General features: G+C 44.5%; 1 long non-coding RNA gene across 1 annotated transcript in view; it reads left to right on the forward strand.

The window, feature by feature from the left end:
- The first annotated feature begins 10065 nt into the window (after nucleotides 1–10065).
- LOC144578394 (uncharacterized) overlaps nucleotides 10066–22501 on the forward strand; it is a 132221-nt gene continuing 119785 nt past the window's right edge. The window contains exon 1 of the long non-coding RNA XR_013524073.1: nucleotides 10066–10213. This is a non-coding gene — a long non-coding RNA (uncharacterized LOC144578394). The remainder of the gene's footprint in view (nucleotides 10214–22501) is intronic.

Raw genomic sequence — 22501 nt, forward strand, 5'->3', positions numbered from 1 at the left:
CATCTTCTTGCACAGCCCCAGAACCCAGTAAGCATTTCAGTGATGCTTGGATGAGTGAATCTGATAAGGCATATAGAAATAGAAGCCCTGAAATAGTAGCCTGAACAATTCATGGCTTTGCATTACAGTACTGCCTCTCCAAGCATCCTCTTAAAAAATAAAAATACCCAGAGGAAACATAACATGTTAAACGGGCGACCAACAAGTCTCATTTTTGGCAGTTATCAGAATGAAGGTGTCAAAGGGGTAAAACAGAACAACTCTATCTTGAATAGGAGCTGGGTAAAATAAGGCTGAAACTTACTGGGCTGCATTCCCAGATGGTCAGGCATTCCAAGTCACAGGACAACACAGAATATCAGTGCAAAATGCACGTCATAAAGACCTTGCTGATAAAACAGGTTGCAGTAAAGAAGTCAGCTAAAACTCACCAACACCACGATGGCAACAAGGGTGACCACTGGACATCCTCACTACTGCGCTCTCACCAGTACCATGACAGTTCACAAATGCCATGGCAACATCAGGAAGTTACCCTGTAAGGTCCAAAAATGGGAAGGCATGAATAATTCACTCCTTGTTTAGCATATCATCAAGAAATAACCATAAAAATGGGCAACCAGCAGCCCTCAGGGCTGCTCTGTCTATGGAGTAACGATTTTTTTATTCCTTTACTTTCTTAATTAACCTGCTTGCACTTTACTCTATGGACTTACCCTGACTTCTTTCTTGTGTGAAAGCCAAGAACCCTTTCTTGGGGTCTGGATCAGGATCCCTTTCCTGTAACAAAGGAAACTATAAAAATTGGATTTTAGGCTGGGTGCAGTGGCTCATACCTGTAATCCCAGCACTTTGAGAAGCTGGGGCAGGCGGATCACCTGAGGTCAGGAATTTGAACCCAGCCTGGCCAAAATGGTGAAACCCCATTTTTACTAAAAAAGGAACAAAAATTAGTCAGGTGTGGTGGCACATGCTTGTAATCCCAGCTATTTGGGAGGCTGAGGCAGGAGAATCACTTGAACCTGGGGTGGGGGTGGAGGTTGCAGTGAGCCGAGATTGCGTCACTGCACTCCAGCCTGGGTGACAGAGCGAGACTCCATCTCAAAAAATCAGAACAAAAACAAAAACAAAACTGGATTTTAAAGAACACTCTTTGTATGAAAGAAAGGTCATATATTTGTGTAACTGATTTGTAAAACAGTTTGGCATTATCTCCTAAGGCTGCACATTTATCTACATATGACCCAAGAATTTCACTTCTAGGGATGGGACCAAAGGAAACTGCTGTGGTTTGAATGTGTTCCCCAGATTTTGTGTGCTGGAAATGGAATCTTTAGTGCAACAGTGTTGATAGGTGGGACCTTTAAGAGGAAAGGGGTTCATGCTGTTATTGTGGGAGTGGGTTAGTTGTCTCATGGATGGGTTCCAGATAAAGGGATGAGTTTGGCCCCCAACTCTTGTGTGAGCACTCCCTCTCACCACGTGTTGCCTTCTACTATGTTATGATGCGGAAGATTCAGCCCCTTGATCGGGGACTTTCTAATCTCCAGAACTGTGAGCCAAAAAAACTCTGTTCCTTATAAACTTCCCTGTGTTATAGCAGTATAAAAAGGACTAAGATAGAAACATTTATGGATGTAAAACAGGAGATGCATACAAGAATGTTCATCGCAGCTCTGTTTTTGATGCAAAAACTTGGAAACAACTGAAATGCCTGTCAACTGGAGAGTGGATGGATAAATTGCGGTGTAGTTACATAACTATTGCAGTACTATAAAAACAAATGAACCACACTGATTCACAACAATATGGATGACTCCTAGCAGTAATAAAGTGCTAAGTGAAGAAAATGCCCCAAATTTATATAATACGATATATAGTCATACACCACATAATGGCATTTCAGTCGATGATGGACTCCATATATGACAGTGGTCCCATAAGATTATAATGGAGTTGAAAATTTTCTATCACCCAGTGATGTTGTCCTGAGGAACTGGCTAACAAGCAGTTGTTGGAAGTGGAACAGGAATGTGCTGCTGAAGAAGAGGCAAGAGAAAGGAAAGTGCAGGAGAAGAAAAGAAGAATCCCCAAGAAAATTCACGAATGGTTTAGCAGAAGGTTTTGCAAACCTCAAAAAGCTCCTTAAAAAGTTTAAAAACATAGACCCCAACACTGAGGTTTTTAGTAATAGAGAGGAATATTCATAGTACAGTATCTGCTTATAAGCAAATCTTTGACGAAAAAAAAAAAAGGAAAAAAAAGAAACGAACCAAGAAAACCACCATGGACGTATTTTTGAAGAGTGACCCCTCCTCAGGAAGAACCACAGGCAGGTCCTTCAGGGGGAATTCCGGAAGCAGTCACTGTTGTCATGGAGATGACAGCTCCATGCTTGTTATTGCCCCTGAAGACCTTCCAGTGGGACAAGTTGAGGAAGTGACACTGATGATCCTGACGTTGTGTTGGCCTAGGCTAAAGTGCATGTTTTTATCTTTGTTTTTAATAAAAATGTTTAAAAAGTAGAAAATAAAAATTTAAAAATGGAAAATTTGAAAAAAGCTGATAGAATAAGGCTCTAAAGAAAGAAAATACAAGATGTTTGTTCTTTAAGCTGTTATTTCAAGAGTTACAAAGTTCAAAAAAGTTTATAAAGTTAAAAACTTACAGTAAGCTAATTTATTATTGAAGGAAAATATTTTTAAAATAAATTTTCCACTGCCTAAGCATCCAGAGTTTATAATCTCTACAGTACTGTATGGTAGTGTCCTAGTTCTTCACATTTACTCAACATTCACTCACTGACTCACCCAGAGCAACTTCCAATCCTGCAAGCTCTACTTATGGTAAATGCTCTATATAGGTATCCTGTTTATAAATCTTTTTTTGAGACAGAGTCTCACTTTATCCTCCAGGCTGCCTCTGCCTCCCGGATTTAAGAGATTCTCCTGCCTCAGCCTCCCGAGTAGCTGGGATTACAGGGGCATACCACCACAGCCAGCTAATTTTTGTATATATTTTTTAGTACCATTGGAGTTTCACCATGTTGGTCAGGCTGGTCTTGAACTCTTGACCTCATGATCTGCCTGCCCCAGCTTCCCAATGTGCTGGAATTACAGGCGTGAGCCACTGCCCCCAGCCTATAAATCTTTAATACTGTCTTTTACTTTACCTTTAGTATATTTAGATACACAAATACTCACCATTGTGTTACAGACGCCTACATCATTCAGTTCAGCAACATGCTGTACAAGTTTATAGCCTAGGAGCAATACGTTATGCCACACAGCCTAAGTGTGTAGCAGTCTACGCCACCTAGGTTTGTGTGAGTGCACTCTGTTATGTTCACACGATGATGGAATCACCTAATGATGCATTTTTAGAATGTATTTCTGTCATTAAACAATGCACGATGTATTTTTCTAGAGTTACAATTAATGTAAAAATAAGCTTTATAGAAATACATACAGGTGCAATAAAACTATATATTTCAAAAAGCCAAGGAATTCTCCAGGTGATGGTGATCTTGTGTGTGTGTTGCGGGGCAGGGGGACGTGGCATGTGGGCACTGTATGGTTAGATAAAGTTTATGTCAAGGTCCTAGATTTTGTTTTGGATGGTAGGTTTGCAGGTACTTATATTATTAAGAATAATGAAATAAGAAATGAAGCATAAACATGACTAGAAAACCTGGGTTCCCTAAGGAAACTGCCCGAGGCTGATGCTTTATTTGGAAAGTGCATTCTCACAGCACTGATAGCGAGGGGGGTGTGAGGCATGGCAGGAGGGATAGGGAGCAATGCCAGGGGTGCTTTAGCCTTGTTTCACGATGAGCTCTGCTGGTGAGTCGGCAGGTGAGCCTGTCCAGCCACATGGGAGTCTTCAGGTAGGACAGGTCTGCTTTGGAGCAGTCCTCAGGTAGAAGAAGGGAGAGGAAATGGGCAGATTGGGTCTCTCTAACTGGGAGATAACTTCTCTGGGTCACTACCTCTGGGTTGCTTATCTGGCCTCTCTTGGTGGTGGCCAGGAAACCAAATTTCACATCATGTGTTTTAGTTAAGTCTGGAAGTGGTGGGAGATACCAGAATCTCAAGCGTGTGGCTTTCCTGCCTAGCTGCCCAACTGCAGCAAGAGTATGGTCCCAGCCCTCCCTGGCAGGATGCTGGCTAACCCCAGGTGGAGTAAGTTGGTGTTATGGAGGCAACTGAGTCAGAGCTGGTGGCTAAGGGTCCATGGGATGCTGTGTGAAAAGGATCTTGGGAGTCAGACCCAGGTTTGAATCTCTGTGTGAACTTGGATCGAGTTCTTAACTTCCTGGAGACTCTTCTAGAATGTGGGAGTAGTGATAACTACCTCCAAGTGTTGTTTCTCATATTAGAAAGGGGTCACGTATGTAATGCAACCAGCAGAATCTTTGGCATCTAATAAGTGCTCAAAACATGTAGCTCTTCTTCGTCCTACCCCCTGCCATGAAGCACAATTGAGACAGTTCTGGGGGTTGAGTGTGGGCAGACCTGGCTTCATTCTCCTTCTCTCCTTGTCCCACCTGGCCCATTTCCTGGCCTTGGGCAGCCCAAGGGCATTGGGCCCTATGTTAAAGGATGAAGGAGAGAAAGACGCTTTGCACCCTCTTCCTAAGGTTGAGAGTCCTGAGGCTGCACCTGTCCTCTGTGTCCTTGGTTTGAAAAGATATTGGGTTTAAAAAGGGATCTCAAACAAAGATGGGTGCTCCAAGCAGGTAATATTTACTTTGGCTGGGGGCAAAGCTGGCCCAGCAGGACAAAGGCACCTTTCCCCAGTATGTCAGGGATTGGGCATAGAGGCCCAGGACCACTGATGGCAGATTTCCAATTTATTTCAGGGATATTTCTGCCCTCTTCTGGCATGCTACCCTGGCCAACTGTTCACTGGTTGTTTCTTTCTTTCTTTTTTTTTTGAGATGGGCAGAATTTTGCTCTTGTTGCCCAGGCTTGAGTGCAATGGCATGGTCTTGGCTCATTGCAACCTCCACCTCTTGGGTTCAAGCGATTCTCCTGTCTCAGCCTCCTGGGTAGCTGGGATTACAGGCACCCACCACCAAGCCCAGCTAATTTTTTGTATTTTTAGTAAAGATGGGGTTTCCCTATGTTGGCCAGGCTGGTCTTGAACTCCTGACCTCAGGCAATCCACCTGCCTCGGCCTCCCAAAGTGCTGGGATTACAGGCATGAACCACCATGCCTGGCTACCTGGTTGTTTCTTATATGTCTAGAGCCCCACAGAGGCTGACTAGGTCAGCCAGAGCTCTTGCCAGGCTTCCCTTTAATTCAGGATTACTTTTACTCTTTGGTCACGTAAGAACATTCATTTCCTGATTTGCCTCTCTTATACATTTAACTACTCGTGTTTTTCATAACACCACTATAGGTTCTTGTGTTTGAATACTTACCAGGGACTAAAATAAATTCACATTGCTATTTTGCTGGTGAAGTATCCTACTGTGTAAGTGAAGGTTTTAGTTGTGTAGATTTAGATGAGTAAGTTAAAATTTTCCTTTCTGGTTCTTAATTTGTTTTCTAATTTGGAGTAAAATGAAGTTAGGTTGGGCTGAGAAGAAGCTTGGAAAAGGAGCTCTTCATATTAGTAATGCATATTTTATACACCCCCAACTCCAAGACCCTTCTCCTCAGAGCTGTTTAGAGAGCAGAGAACATTCCTGCTCACTAGGTTGCCCCTCTTCTCTTTGAGTTAATCCTGTGGCCTCCACAGCAGGTAGAAAATTCTGGAGGCAGGGCACTCCTTATGCTCTCACAAATTTTCTTGAGCCTCCCCATTGTGGCTCATGTCCTGTGAATACAGATACAGTAAGCCCCAATTTCTTTCTAGTGGGCAGGAATTCTAGGGGTCAAAGGCCTAGAATGTTGGTGAAAAGTTTTGTACTATTGTGCAAAGTAGTACTGTACAAATTATCTTCTGCCTCTTTCCCGTAAGATCTTTTGAACAAAGCCCAATTCTAGAATTCTGGAATTTTACTATTAGAACTTTCCATTGGCTAAATTTTTTATTGTTCCCGAAGAATCGGTATGCTGGAGGACCACATTTTATTTTATTAAATTTTTTGAGGCAGGTTCTCACTCCTGTTTCCCAGACTGGAGTACAGTGGCATGATCACGGCTTACTGTAGCCCAACCTCCTGGACTCAGGTGATTCTCCCACCTCAGCCTCCTGAGTAGCTGGGTCTACCAGTGCACATCACCACATCCCGCTAATTTTCTTGTCTTTTTAGTAGAGATGGGTTTTGCCATATTGCCCAGGCTGGTCTTAAACTCTGGACTCAAGTGATCTACCTGCCTCTGCCTCTTAAAGTGCTGGGATTACAGGCGTGAGCCACTGCACCTGGCCATGGTCTGCATTTTAATTTTCCTAAGTCATCTGTGTTTTAATGTGAATGTCAGACATCTTGTGTCAGTGGCTGCTCTGGGGACAGCCCCGGAATGGAGGGGAGGAGAGCCTGTAGTGAGGCAGCTCAGGACTCAGGGAGAACTTCCACTTTGGTAGGAGACATCTCGGGCCTGCCTATAGTTAGTAAATAGCGTTTTAACTCTGAAAGCCTCCTCCTCCTTTCAGGTGTAAGCTTCACCTTACCCTTTAACTTTCAAATTAGGAGTATTTATTTAGGGTAGCAATGGGAAATAGAAGGTAAGTTAGCAAAGTCAGCAGAAGTTGGAGAACTCATAAACAATAAAATACCAGAAAAGTGTTACCCAAAATGCAACATTGAAAAAAGGTAAACATTAAAAAAAAAATTGAGAACTAAGAATAAAGGCACCTGGGGGGAAGTAACATATACCATTTTTTTGCACTCTTTTTCTTTTGCCCTGTGATACTTGTCCATCTTTTATGAAGGTCATCTTTTATGAAATTCGATAACGTTAACCAATGTTAGGGTGTCTCCTGAGGCAACATGGGATTATATGTGGGTAAACAGTAGGCAGTTGCCGATTCAAAGGAAAGGATGACTCAGGAACACAATCACCCAGTGCCAGTGGTCTCCTTTAGTCAGAGTCCTCAATCTCTGCGGGGATCACCCGTTGGCCTGACTTTATTGAGCTGCCAGATTAAAGGCATGAGAATTGAGCCTCAGGTTTTTCCCATTTCTATTCTTAGATAAGCCACTCATTCTTTTTCAATTTACCACGAGCAGTCCCAGAAAATGTTGGGAACTGGGTGTAAGCAATAATCACTGATATTATGTGGTTTCTTGTAGTTTGCAAAGCAGCTTTCCATACATTATTGCATTTAGTCCTCCCGATAACCCTGTGAAGTAGGCGTTATATTATTATTATCATCACAGTTTCACAATTGTGGAAACAAAGCTTGAAGAGATGACTGGACTTGCCTAAGTTTGCAGAGAGAGGAAATGGCTCTCAGCTCAGGTGTTTTTTTGTTTTTGAGATTGAGCCTTGCTCTGTCACCCAGGCTGGAGTGCAGTGGCATGATCTCGGCTCAGTGCAATCTCTGCCTCCTGGGTTCAAGTGATTCTTCTGCCTCAGCCTCCTGAGTAGCTGGGATTACAGGCATGTACCACCACATCTAGCTAATTTTATATTTTTAGGAGAGACGGAGTTTCACCATATTGATCAGGCTGGTCTCAAACTCTTGACCTTGTGATCTGCCCACCTCAGCCTCTCAAAGTGCTGGGACTACAGGCATGAGCCACCATGCCTGGCTGTGCTCAGGTGTTTTGATCCAAAGTCCTGTTGCTTCCCAGTTCACACTGTTTCTGAGGAGCTGCCGTTTGTCCACCATGCTCCTTTAACTCTGATTAAATAACAACAATGGTAATAGTGGCCAATGTTTGAGGGGTATTCACATGATGCCATTTAATCCTCACACCAATTGTATTACACAGGCTTAATAACTAAATTTATTCTACAGCTGAGTAAACTGAGGCTCAGAGAGGGTAGGTAAGTCTCAGAGAAGTTGGGTATGTCGACCAAGGGTATGTGGCTAGTAGGTGGTGGAGATAACATTCAAACGTAGACCTGTTTGGCATCTGTGCTCTTAAACACACGACTCTATGACCTTGCTGTGCTCTTGATTTCTCTTTCAAGGTTTGTGGCTTCGTCCAAATGTTTGATTCAACACAGCAGAAGCACACTAGCTGCTTTCAAGGGCAAAGAACCAGACTACAGGCTGGGGGAAAGACAGAGAGAAGGAACAATGGGTTCTGCAGGGTTTGTGAGAGTGCGAAGCACCACTGACCTGCAGACGAGACTGACTGAGCAAGACAGACAGTAATGGTGGGGCGCAGACACACTACCCCAACATATGGTACCTCGGCATATTGCATAGTGTAAGCTGAAGGAATTGGAAAAAACCACATAAGCAGGAATGTCTCTGTGACCTTCACTCATCCTTCTAAAACCTAGAAGGCCTCTCTGCCCTCCCCTGCAGCAGGTCTTCAGGTGCTCACGTGAGAAGTGCCCTCCCCACATCTGAAGAAAAAGAGCATCCTTATCTCTGAGGACACAGGACACAGAGAAAACTCCAAACAAACAGGCCTGCCGAAGTTTCCCCAGCTGATTACCGTTACATCATACTCTTTTCCCTCTCGTACTTCTCCGTGACTGTCCACTCTTCATTAAACCTACTATAGAAAACAGGTTTCACTGTTTCTTGGGGTCTTCATTTCCTTATGAAGGCTCCTGTGCCCATAAAACTTACATTTAAATAAATTTACGTGTTTCTTATCTTGTTAATCTGTCTTTTATTAGAGGGGCCTCATCCATGAGCCTAGGATGGGTGAGGAAAATATATTTTTAGTCACTACAATAACATGCATTAGTCAGAGGGAATATGGAGCCTACAGAGGGACTGGGAAAAAAGCTGGATGGATTAACCTACGTCCAGGCATCAAGGACTTCATACCGATCCTCTGCCCTGAATTATTTGCATTTCATTGCAGGATGGCAGTGCTTAACACTGAGGCATTCCTTACTAAGAAGGACCTATCTTAAGGCACGAGGAGGGCTCAGAGTTACCAGCTGGGCACGGGGAGCTGCTGGAAACACCCTGTGAAGGCAGCAGCCTGCTCCAGACCAGGAACACAGACTGAGAGTGGCAGGACTCTCTTGTTGGCTACAAATGCTTCTGCACTAAGTAAATCCTAAAAGATACAACTTCTTTGATGGAAAAGCCATAATACACTTAAATGTTACTTAACCCAGCAATCCCATTACTGGATATATACCCCCAAAAAAGAAATGATTATATTATTAACATACATGCATGTGTATGTTCATTGCAGCACTATTCACAATAGCAAAGACATGGAATCAACCCAAATGCCCATCAATGATAGACTGGATAAAGAAAATGTGGTACATATATACCATGGAATACTACACAGCCATAAAAAGGAATGAGATCATGTCCTTTACTGGGACATGGATACAGCTGGAAGCCATTATCCTCAGCAAACTAACACAGGAACAGAAAACCAAACACCACATGTTCTCACTTATAAGTGGGAGCTGAGCAGTGAGAACACATGGACACAGGGAGGGGAACAACACACACTAGGGCCTGTGGAAGGGATAGAGGGGGAAGGAGAGCATCAGGAAGAATAGCTAATGCAGGCTGGGCTTAATACCTACGTGACGGGTTGATCAGTGCAGCTAACTACCATGGCACATATTTACTTATGTAACAAACCTACACATCTAGATGCACATGAACCCTGGAACTTAAAATAAAAATAAAAATTAATTTTAAAAAGCAACACACAGTTCCTCACCATTAAGAGATATTTAGCTAGTTTCCTTGCTGATTGAACCTGGCAGAGGTGAGGGGGGAAGTTGGTGAGAGAAGGACTGGGAATGAGACAATTTGTCCAGCCCCATAAGAGGAACACCCTGGAAGGATGGAGCAGGTGGGGGAATCTACATCTCTTTCATCTTCCATCACTCCCTGGTGAAGCGGTGGGGCACTGCCTCTCTCAGGCCTGGATCCTGGTTCGCAGGCCTGGAGGCACATTAGAATCACTTGAGGGAGCTTTTAATTCCACCTGTGCCTGGGCCCCACCCAGAAATCTCAGGGAGTGCAGCTGAGGTAGGAAAGTGTTTAAAACCTCTTCAGGTGACTGTGAAGCACAGAGCGTGATTACCGCTGAAGAGTTTCAGAGTCCGAATCGAGGAAGTGACACAAGTCTCCAGGGAATCTTCCCGTGTTTCGGTGAGTTTGAAAGGGCACAGTCATTGTAGATAGATTCTTAAAGAGGGGAAGTGGGGCCCAGAGAGGAGAAGCAACTTGCCTGGGTCGGTGGTGGGTTGGGGAAGGAGGCAGCCTCCTTTACCTTTTGGTTCCCCACACCCTTTGTTTCTCTGGTTGCATATTATAGTATTAATTGTTCTGAGGGCTTAGCTTTATTTGTACTCAGGCATGAAATTTCCACTCCGTCATCGGGCAGCCTTTCCAGTTAGACCTACACACTGTTGTAAAGTGTTTCCTGGCAGGCAAACCCAAATATTCCGTTTCTAATTCTTAGCTGTTTGCAAGTCTGAGCAGTGGGTCATGAGACTCGCACAACTGTTTAGAAGGAGCGGGGGCCCACGTTTCCTGCCTTCTGTCCAGAGCGTAACCCATGTGCATGCAGTGAAAAGCAAACGTGAGGGTGGCATTCAGACCTAACGCAGTCTCAGCTTTCAACCTGGCTGTGAATCCAGCAGGGCTGTCATGGGACCTACAGCACTTAATTGTTTCAGAATTCAGAGTTAAATCCCTGAGGAGGCCTGGGCTGGAGAGGCCACCTGAATGGTGGCCTGCTTAAAGGTGCGGTCATGTTTCCTGATTTAACTGGGTCAGTTTGGTTGTTTATTTTTGCCATTTGATTTCAGGGCAGGGTTGGCTTCAGTGTGCTGGCAGTTCCCAGATAGCTTATGCTCTGAGGGACTGGGACAGGTGCTCGAGAACCTCCAGTGACTATTATTTAATTTTGTTCCTCCCCAAGCTTCATGGTTTATACATGAGTTGGTATTTGACAGCATTCTATTTTTAACCGCAAACATGCTCTGCTCAACTGGAATCATGTTCTTTAGACACTGCATTATGCAAGCTGGCTCCAAAGTTTGCCAGGAGTGCTAAACCAAACTGTGACAATTTCCAGCCGTAGTCACCGACACCCCCTCAGTGAACCAAACAGCATGCTTACTTGCTTCAAGATAGAGTTTCAGTTGTGTTAAATAACCGTCTGGTGCTACCTGATGCGAAAGCTGTGTCTGGCTTTTTTCATCAGCTTCTCTGATCTTGTCTCCGGTCTAATCCCAGAGTAAATCTTTGGGTCTTGGGGGAGGATGTTAACAAGGCTCTGATGAGGAAGATTTAACCTGAAACAAGTCATAATGAGGCACAAACAAGGTGCCTCTTTAAGGTATCCTCCCAGGTTCTAAGCAAGAGAGGAGAAAAGACAGTTTCTAGGAGGGCATCTGTTGAGAACACCCTCTGATATAGATGTTCCTCTGGAGTCATTTAGATCCAAAAGTTAGGACATAGACAAGAGCACTGGTAGGGTCTCATGCTGTTTTTTTTTTTTCATGGGGTGATCATAAAGAAGTGGCTCTTGGGAATTGCATAAGCCCAGGGATCTTCTGACTTCTTAAGATTAACATCTGGTTTATCTAAGATGACCCAGGAAAGGGGCGGAGCTAGAAGTCTCTGCAGGGAGATTTTAAGTATTTATTGGGATTCTTTGGTGGCGAGCAACAGAAATAAACTTTTTTTTTTTTTGAGACAGAGTTTCGCTCTTGTCACCCAAGCTGTGTTGCAATCTTGGCTCACTGCAACCTCTGCCTCCCAGGTTCAAGTAATTCTCCTGCCCCAGCTTCCTGAATAGTTGGGATTATAGGTATGTGCCACCACTCTTGGCTAATTTTGTATTTTTAGTAGAGATGAGATTTCTCCATGTTGGTCAGGCTGGTCTCGAACTCCTGACCTCAGGTAATCTGCCTGCCTTGGCCTCCCAAAGTGCTGGGATTACAGGCATGAGCCACCAGGCCCAGCCAAAATAAACTCTTAAGAAGAGTTAATGTATTTAAGTAGAAAAGGACTTTTTAGAAAATAAGGTCCATGAGAGCAAGAGCTAGCTTGTTCACTGGTATTTCCTCAATAGAACAGTACCTTGAATATATTTGGCACTCATTGTCTTAGTCTGCTCCGACTGTTAGCAAAATTGCTTAGATTGGGTAATTTATAAAGAGCACAGATTTACTGCTCACAATTCTGGAGTCTGGGATGTTCAAGATCAAGTTGCCAGCAGATTTGGTATCTGATGAGAGCCAGTTCCTTATAGTTAGTGCCTTCCATGTGTCCTCACATGGCAGAAAGGGCAAGTAGGCTCCCTCGCACCTTTTCTGTAGGGCACTAATCCCATTCATGAAACCTCCTAAAGGTCCCATCGCTTAATATGATCACGTTGGGTAATACGTTCTATAAATTTTAGAGGACCACCCACATTCAGATCATAGCACTTGGTAAATATTTGTGGACTAAAAGAAGTTATAGGGTGGATTGAAGCATTGTTAGGAAGACTGGGAACCAATTTTGGAAAAGGATAAGAATGAAATAATCTCTGGAGGGGCTTAGGTAGCAGGAACTAGGTCCCCGACAGTCTCATCAGGACACCACTTCTAGAATAACTGCTTTCCAAACATTCTTATATTTTTAAGTGTCTCCACTCATGATTCAAAATCCAGAGAGTGTGAGTGTGTGTATAGAAATCAGAGTTCTCCAGAGAAACAGAACCAACTCTGTGTGTGTGAATATGTATGAAATAAGGAATTGGCTCATGTGATTGCAAAGGCTGGCAAGTTCCGTCTGCAGGGTGGGCTGGCAGGCTGGAGACCCAAGCGGAACGCATGTTTCTATCTGAAGGCCATCAGATAGGAAGAGCTGACATTGCACATGAAGGCAGTCGGCTAGAGAATTCTTACTCAGAGGAAGGGTTGCTCTTCTAATTTTGCGGAGGCTTCAAGTAGCTGCATGAGGAGCACTCAGTATGGAGGGCAATCTTCTTGACTAATGAAAATTTTAATCTCTGTCAAAAACACCCTCGCAGAAACACCCAGAATGTTTGACCAAATATGTGGGCACCCCGTGGTCCAGTCAAGTTGACACACAAAATTAACCATCACAGAGAAGGAGAGAGAGAGTGAAACTGACCTAGCTTGAGTCATGTGCCCACCCCTTTGGCTGGTAGAAGCAGGGTATTTTCGCTGGCAGTTCTAGAGGCTTTGAACCATAGGGCAGAACTGATTTCCTAATAGGAAAGAGGAGAGCTGTTACCAGGAGAAGGAGAACAAATAGTGGGAAGCCACAAAGCAACTGGCTCTTCTCGAAGGATGGTTTTACTTTTATTTTGTTACTTGCTTCCATGTAAGTAAACATCAAAACACATCTGTGCTGCTCTGCTTGACTTATTCCAGCTCATCTTCTCTATACAAAAGGTAGAACAGCTGGGATGGGGAAAAATATTTTTTTTCCTTTCTCTCTTCACCTACAGTCCTGAGTAGCAGTGATGTTTGAGGGGTTTGGTTACCTCCAAGCCCTTGCTTTTGGGGGTCTGTGCTAATGATTGAGCACTGAAATGCTGCCTTATTCTGAAGAGGTCCCTCCATGCTGTAAAAGGCATTTGCAAGACAACGGAAGAGTTTGCATCTGTTGGACTTTGTGCATTTTTCTTCTCTTCTATCCTTTTCTCACTAGCTGTTGCTGCTATGAACCCAGATAGTCTTCTGGAATTAAACAGACATGCTTCCCTCAAAGTACTTCACATCCGTTGGTCAGAGATGGTCATAATGTACTGAATTTGTTAGAATGACACGTTGCTATGTACCAGGAAGTTATCACAGGACGTCTAGGTCTGTCCTGTCTATGATGTGAAGGATGTGTCGTTAGATGCAGCATCCTTGTTCAGTGCACAATCTGTCTACTTTTTATGGCAGGCCTGAACTACTGAGGGAGAGAGACCACCAGAAATCAGGAAGGCATAACTTACTCAGTGCTCTTATGAATGGTGTGTGCTGGGGTGGGGGACGGTGGAGTTCCCTTTATTTGTGTTCTGACCAATAGCTGAACCACTGATCAGATTCAAGACAGAACCTTGAATCCAAGACTCCTTTAGTGTGGCAAGTCCACCATAGTTCCTGAGGAAGCTGCCTGTGAGGAATCAGGGACCACTGTTCTCCTTTCAAGGGAATTCCTGAGAGACATGTAGCTCAGCCCAGACAAGCAGGGAGTGACAATGGGCGTATTGCTATTCTGGGATGCAATTGCTGTGAGATCCTCTTCAGAGGTTTATAAGCCTGACTTCTCATTAGCACATTAGATATAAGGCTCATTGCCACTACAATGTTAATTCATTGCCAGCTTTACAGATTCATAACAGGGTAGACAAAATCAATAGTCTAAAATGAAAACAGATTTTAAAATGAACAGAAATGTAATGCTTTTTCCTGTATGCCAGTGGATCACATGGTACACATCCTGGGGTATGCATAGCCCACTTTGTAGACCACTGATCTAGAGCCTGGTACTCCCCTTACAACACCTGTGTAGGCAGAGCTAACTGACTACAACACCATGGACCTGGAGGCATCCCACCCTCCATTACAACTAGCTGACACATGGTTTCTAGGCCAGGGATTGGCAAATTACAGCCCTGTTTCTATAAATATTTCCATCAATAGTGTTTTTTGAGACACAGCCACACTCACTTGGTTATGTATCATCTATACCTTTTTTCACAGTATAAAGGTAGAGCTGAGTAATTGCCACAGACAGCAGAAGGTCCACAAAGCCTCAAATACTTAGAACGTGTCTCTTTATGGAAAAAAGTTGCCAGCCCCTACTTGGGGCAGGCAGTATTGATCCCTGTGTGTTGATAATGAAAGGGAAGACTTGTCTGCTGCCCCTGCTCTGGAGCTAGGCAGGAGTTTGCAGAATAGCTCGTTGTGCTAATGAGGCTCAGCTTGGCCCTGCCTTTTGGGGATTAGCATCTAATCACGGCTAGCTTTCTTAGAAAGCTCATTCATTCGTCACAAGGATGCAGAGAAGTGAGTGGATGAAACTGGTCCTGGTCACCGAAGTTCATGCACTATACAGTGTGGGTCAGCTGTGTCCTCTCTGCTAGCTGGCCCTGTGCTACCTACCTCCAGGCAAGGTGCCTGCTACTCACACAAGTAACAGAGCAGCCACAGGGCCTCCCCCACTGCAGGGCTGCACAGCTGCTGCACATTCCCAGCGGGGTGGGCAAATGCATGCTGAAATGTTGTTCGTGCGCACATGTGAGTGCATTGGTTAGGACAATCCCCAACTCCAGCTAATGCAAGCCTGGTAGACACATGTGTTTTTGTTTTTTTATGCTTTGTTTATCCCTGCACCCTTTTGAAAACTGCCACTAGATGAAAATTCAAATATTGGATTCCTAGCAATCAATTTGGACTTGAGTGATGTTCATTTTCATTTCAGAACTCACGTCCTAGGCTTTATATTATTAGGATTTCAAGATTTCAGCCCCATGTAAAAAAAACTCCCATGGTTCCTCTGAAATGTCCTGATTCTTCCTGGTGAGAAGGACAGAGACTGCTTGTTCCTTACCCAACAGCCATCTAATCTATAAGTCCTGATTTTGAGACAGTCTCTGTCAACTAGGCTGGAGTACAGTGGGGCAACTTTGGCTCACTGCAACCTCTGCCTCCTGGGTTCAAGGAATTCTCCTGCCTCAGCCTCCGGAGTAGCTGGGACTACAAGTGTGCGCTACCACACCCAGCTAATTTTTTGTATTTTTGGTAGAGACAGGGTTTGCCATGTTGACCAGGCTGGTCTAGAACTCTTGGCCTCAGGTGATCTGCCCACCTTGCCCTTGCAAAGTGCTGGGATTACAGGTGTGAGCCATCGCACCTGGCCCCTCTAAGCCCTGATTTTATTGGAAGGGTGGTGTTAGTGAATTGTGCATCTGAAAGAGTGGCTGACATGTTGTACTTCACTTGTACTTTATGTACTACATGCCCTAATGCTGGCTCTGGTTTGGGGCTATGAGAATTGCAGAGGTCATGGCTCTTCCCTTCAGTCACTGAGCAAACACTGGTACTCACCTACTTCAAAATTCATCTTTCCATGAGAGCAAAGGAAAACCCCACCTCGTTTTTTTTTTTTTTAGTTTGAACACAGCTGGATCAAATTACTTACTGATGATTGAAAAAATTAAGGAAAAGCTCTGTGTGAGCAAGAAATAGGAGGGCAGCTTTCATTACAGATGCACAAAATGACACAGCAGACCTCGTTTTTTTTATTTTTATTTTTGGAGACAGGGTCCTCTGTCCCTCCAGCTGGAGTGCAGTGGTGTGATCATAGCTTAGTGTGGCCTTGACCTTGTGGCTTAAGCAATCCTCTCACCTCAGCCTCCCAAGCAGCTGGGACTACAGGCATGGACCGTCATGCGTGGCCTGGGTTTGAGGTCTAGATCTGTCATTCTCTCATCCTGTGCCCCAGAGCCTGTCACTCCTCTTTTTTTTTGAGACTGAGTCTCGCTCTGTCACCCAGGTTGGAGTGCAGTGGCATGATGTCGGCTCACTGCAACATCTGCCTTCTGGGTTCAAGCACTTCACTCTTTCAGCCCCCTGAGTAGCTGAGATTACAGGCACCCACTACACCCCACTATAGTCATTCCTCTTAAAAGGCTCAGTGTCAAGGCAAGACCGCCCCTTGGTCTCTAGGCCCAGGCATAAAAAATACGGAAGATTTCTACCCTTCCTCACAGGGCTTGCAGGCTTTGGGAGTAAGAATTTCCTCTCCAGCAGCATGGCCAAATATGTAAAAAGAAAGACATAACTTGCTTGTTTTTCATGGCCACCAAAGCTCATTGTCTAGTGACAACCAATCAGTCCCTCCTCAGTGAGGCTGGTGGAATCCAGAAAGACTTTCTCTGGAAGAGCCCGGAAACTTGCTGTCTCAAAGGTCATCTTCCTTCCCCGAGACAAACATGGTGGAAGGGGGCCTGCCTCTAACACTGAGGATTTGGGGGCCAGATTTTTTCTGCAGGCAGTTTTGGACATTTATTTTAATACTGTTTATTGTGAACTATAAAAGACACTTAGAAATGTACTCTAGCTGGGTGTAGTGGCTGACAACTGTAATCCCAGCACTTTGGGAGGCTGAGGCAGGAGGATCACTTGAGCTCAGGAGTTCACGTAGTGAGACCCCATCTCAACAAAACATCAAAAAATTAGCCGGGTGTGGTGGCATGCGCCTGTAGTCCCAGCTACTCAGGAGGCTGAGATGGGAGGATCACGTGAGCCTGGGGAGGTTGAGGCTGCAGTGAGCTGAGATTGTGCCCCTGCTCTCCAGCCTGGGTGACCCTGTCTCAAAAGAAGAAGGTATACTAAACATAATGAACAGTTTAATTTTGTTGTTGTTGTTGTTTTGTTTTTTTTGGAGATTGAATCTCACTTTTTGCCCAGGCTAGAGTGCAGTGGCACAATCTTGGCTCACTGCAACCTCTGCCTCCCACATTCAAGCGATTCTCCTGCATCAGCCTCCCCAAGTAGCTGGGACTACAGGTGCATGCCGTCATGCCTGGCTAATTTTTTGTGTTTTGGTAGAGACGGGGTTTCACCGTGTTGCCCAGGCTGGTTATAGACTCCTGAGCTCAGGCAATGCGCCTGCCTTGGCCTCCCAAAGTGCTGGGATTATAGGCGTAAGCCACTGTGCCCAGCCTAATGCATTTTTAAAATAAAGTAAACCCCTTATCAGGTCAAGAAACAGAACTTTGTGAGAGCCCTGGAGCCCTCCTGCCTATCCTTTCTCAGTTACAGTCCCTGTTAACAGTAATCAGTGCCTCTACTTTGATGGTTATTCATCATGTCTTTGATTTTCTTTAAAATTTTATTACAAACATATATGTCCATGGCCACTATTATTTGATTATACCTGCTATAGAAATTTATGGAAATGGATCCATCCAGGATGTGTTCTTCATATCTGGCTTCATTCACCAACATGATGTTTATGAGATCCATTCTCGTTGTTACAAATAGTGTAGCTTATTCACTGTCGTTGTGATGTAGCATTTTATTGCGTGAATAATCAGTAGTTTTTCACAAATTCATACCATTGCAGATATTGTTACCAATTTGGGGATTTTATGAATAAATTCTGCTCTGAACGTTCCTGCCTCCCTAAGCATATGTCAGTAGGGTGTCCACCCTGCAGTAGAATTGCTTGGTCGTGGGGTATGTTTCGTTGGCTTTGCTATATGATGCCAAAGTGATTCTGTGGATTTATACTCCAAGAAGTTATACATGAGAGGTCTTTGTACCCCACATCCTGTCGACACTGGAGAATGCTAGTGTGTAAGGTTAGCTCCTCTGGGTGGTATGTATGGCTATATCTGTGTGTGTATGTGTGCATGTGTGTGTGTGTGACAGAGATTTTCTAACCTTTCATTATTTATATTTATAATATTTTTTTGAGATAGGGTCTTATTCTAATGCCCAGGCAGGAGCGCACTGGCACAATATTGGCTTAACTAGGCTCAAGTGATCCTCCAACCTCAGCCTCCTGAATAGCTGAGACTAAAGGCACATGCCACCATGCCCAGCTAGTTGTTTTTTTTTTTTTTTTGAGACGGAGTCTTGCTCTGTTGCCCAGGTGGAGTGCAGTGGTGTGATCTTGGCTCATTGCAACATCTACCTTCTGGGTTCAAGCGATTCTCCTGCCTCAGCCTCCTGAGTAGCTGGGATTACAGGCACACGCCACCGTACCTGGCTAATTTTTGTATGTTTAGTAGAGACAAGTTTTCACCATGTTGGTCAGGCTGGTCTTGAACCACTAAATTTGTGATCCGCCCCCCTCAGCCTCCCAAAGTGCTGGGATTACAGGCATGAGCCACCGTGGCTGGCCCCAGCAAATTTTTTATAGAGATGGGGTTTTGCCGTATTACCCAGGCTGGTCTTGAACTCCTGGACTCAAATGATCCACCTGCCTTGGCCTATCAGAGTGCCAGATTGCAGGTGTAAGCCACTGTGCCTGGCAAAACATTTCAAATATAAAATAATACAGAGAACACATGCCTCTTGCTACCTCAAAAATTACTAACATTTGGCATATTTGTTCTATCATTTATCTATCAATTGACCTAGTTATCTATTTCCCTGTATTTATCTATTTTGTGTGTGTTCACTGATCTTAAAATATTTCCTCATGACTCCCCTAAGATGAGGGATATTCTACCATTTTGTGATGATGATCAAGAAAATAAACAATTTATTCATATCATACAGTATTTTGCCCATATTCAAATTTCCCCAATTTGACCTGAAAATGTTTTTATAGTTAATTTTTGAAATTGTAATCCACCCCAAATTTATGCATTGCATTTGTATTGTGTATTTAGTCTCTTTTAATTTTTAATCTTTGTTATTTTTTCTTTTTTTTTTTTAATGACTTTGGCTTTTTAAAAAGCACAGGCCAGCTTTTTAAAAAGTCCTGACGAGTCCCACATTCTGCATTTATCCCATGTTTTCTTATGGTGTCCTACTCATTTTTCTCTGTTCTCTATAAACTGGGGATTGGGCTTCATTAGCTAAATCTCAGTGTGACTTTAATGCGTGTCTGTTGGATTTCTTTTCTTTTCTTTTTTTTTTGAGATGCAGTTTTGCTCTAGTTGCCCAGAGTGGAGTGCAGTGGTGTGATCTCAGCTCACTGCAACCTCTGCCTCCTGGGTTCAAGTGATTCTCCTGCCTCAGCCTCTGGAGTAGCTGGGACTATAGGCATGTTCCACCATGCCTGGCTCATTTTTCTATTTTTAGTAGAGATGGATTTTCACCACATTGGCCAGGTTGGTCTCAGGTGATCCACCCACCTTGGCCTTCCAAACTGCTGGAATTACAGGTGTGAGTCTCCATTGCCTGGCCTGCTTTTTTACTTCTGTAAGGATATCTTTTGGTGAGCAGAAGTTTTAAATTCTAATGTCTAATTTATCAATATTTCTGTGACCTCTTTAAGAAATCTTCCCTAACCTGGGGTCACAAAGATGATTATAGCTGATCTCCCTGATCACCTTCCATAATTGGGTGTAAGGTCCTGCCAAAGGATTACAGGCACACCACTATGCCTTGCTAATTTTGTATTTTTAGTAGAGTCAGGGTTTCACCATGCTGGCCAGGCTGGTCTCCAACTCCTGACCTCGTGATCTGCCCGCCTCAGCCCCCTAGAGTGCTAGGATTACAGGTGTGAGTCATTGCACCCAGCCTGATTTTCTAAAGTTTTACCCCAGTACATACTTCCTTAGCTGCTGCAGGATTATGACAAATCTTGATGCCCGCCATGCAAGCTCTCCCTCTGAATTACTTCAAGAATGATGTGGCTAGAATTCTGACATTTCAGACGAGACTTGGCTCAAACCTCATGCGGCTTTTTGGAGATAGGACTATGGGGTTACTATTCTTTCCTGGGCTGTGATCTCGGAAGTAACTTACTCGACTTTCCAGTTGGTCCTTTCCAGGGACTCTTCTCACTTGTGGTTTAAAGAAAGATTTGAATTGAGATCACAGAAGCCCAGTGTTCAGAATGCCCAGATCTGTTATGTTCTACTTTCTGGGACAGGTGGAAACACAGGATGTGAATCTAAAATAGCTGGTGACCTTTTTGAGGAAAATCTCCGGATTTTTAAAAATGGGTGCCTGAGAGGCAATTTTGATCTCTCCTTTGGGGGCTGTACCCTGTAGAGAGAATGAACTCTGGGGTCAGGTTTTTGGGCTCAGTTCCCACCCACAATCCCTACTAGCCCTATGACCTTGGTCACATTGCCTAACCACCCTGGCCTGTTTCCTCATCAGAAAAATGGGGATAGGAATAGAATCCACCTCATAGGTGTTTCTGAGGATTAAATGAGATTATATACAAAAATGGCCTGGCACAGAATAAGTGCTTGGTAAATCTTGGCCATGATTACTTTTGTGGAAAAGAATTCCTTTTCCTCCAAGGACTTTGAGACCAACCCAGGAGGTAGCAAAACCCATTCCTCGTGTATTTCAGAGGCACAGAGGCTTTACTTGTTGGAGACTCAGCACAGGCCAGGTTAGTCCTCATATTATCACCTGCCCCTCAGCACTCAGAAAGGCAGTTAGTTTGTAGCTGTTGACCTGAGGCAAAATTAATATATATAGAGTTTATTTGGGCCAAATTTGAGGATTTCATCCAGGAGCCCAGATTCAAGTTGCTTTGAATATGCATTCTAGTTAGCAGCAGTTTCAAGTGGATTATTTTTTTGAAGCAGAGTCTCACTGTGTTGCCTAGGCTGATGTGCAGTGGCATGATCACAGCTCACTGCAGCCTCCACAGCCTAGGCTCGTCATCTTCCCGCCCAAGCCTTCTGGGTAGCTGAGACTACAGGCACACACTACCACATGTGGCTTATTTTTTGTAGAGATAAAATTCTGCCATATTGTCCAGGCTGGTCGTGAATTCCTGGGCTCAAGCAGTCCTCCCGCTACAGCCTCTCAAAGTGCAATTACAGATGAGAGCCACTGTACCTGGCCACAAGTGGGGTTTTTTTTTTTTTTCAGGCAAAGTCTTGCTCTTGCCACCCAGGCTGGAGTGCAATGGCGTGATATCGGCTCACTGCAACCTCTGCCTCCCGGTTTCAAGTGATTCTCCTGCCTCAGCCTTCTGAGTAGCTGGGATTACAGGCGCCTGCCACCACTCCCAGCTGATTTTTTTTTTTTTTGAGGCGGAGTTTCGCCCTTGTTACCCAGGCTGGAGTGCAATGGTGCAATCTCGGCTCACCGCAACCTCCGCCTCCTGGGTTCAGGCAGTTTTCCTGCCTCAGCCTCCTGAGTAGCTGGGATTACAGGCACGCACCACCATGCCCAGCTAATTTTTTGTATTTTTAGTAGAGACGGGGTTTCACCATGTTGGCCAGGCTGGTCTCGAGCTGCTGATCTCGTGATCTGCCTGCCTTGGCCTCCCAAAGTGCTGGGATTACAGGCGTGAGCCATGGGGCCCGGCCTACAAGTGGAGGTTGGGGTTAGACTGATCTGCAGTTAGGCTGGCATCTGTCAGGGCATGCATGATTGTTCCAATACAGATGTTCCGTACGAAGCTGGCACAAGAGTTTACGGTTGTTTGTCATTCCCTATATTTCTTTCTGTCCCCACTTGGTTGGGCCTGCCTGGCCAACATGGTGAAACCCTATCTCTACTAAAAATACAAAAATTAGCCAGGTGTGGTGGCACGTGCCTGTGGTCCCAGCTTCTCGGGAGGCTGAGGCAGGAGAATCGCTTGAACCCGGGAGGTTCAAGTGGTTGCAGTGATCACTCCACCACAATTCAGCATGGGCGACAGAGTGAGACTCCATTCCAAAAACCAACCAACCAAACAGAAACACAAAGAAGGAGTCATCTGACCCCCAACCCCAGCATTCTTTTGACAGTCGCTAAAGTCACAGATACACTTGACCTTGCAGTT

This window comes from Callithrix jacchus, chromosome 11 (genome assembly GCF_049354715.1).
Source record: "Callithrix jacchus isolate 240 chromosome 11, calJac240_pri, whole genome shotgun sequence".
Taxonomy (NCBI): domain Eukaryota; kingdom Metazoa; phylum Chordata; class Mammalia; order Primates; family Cebidae; genus Callithrix; species Callithrix jacchus.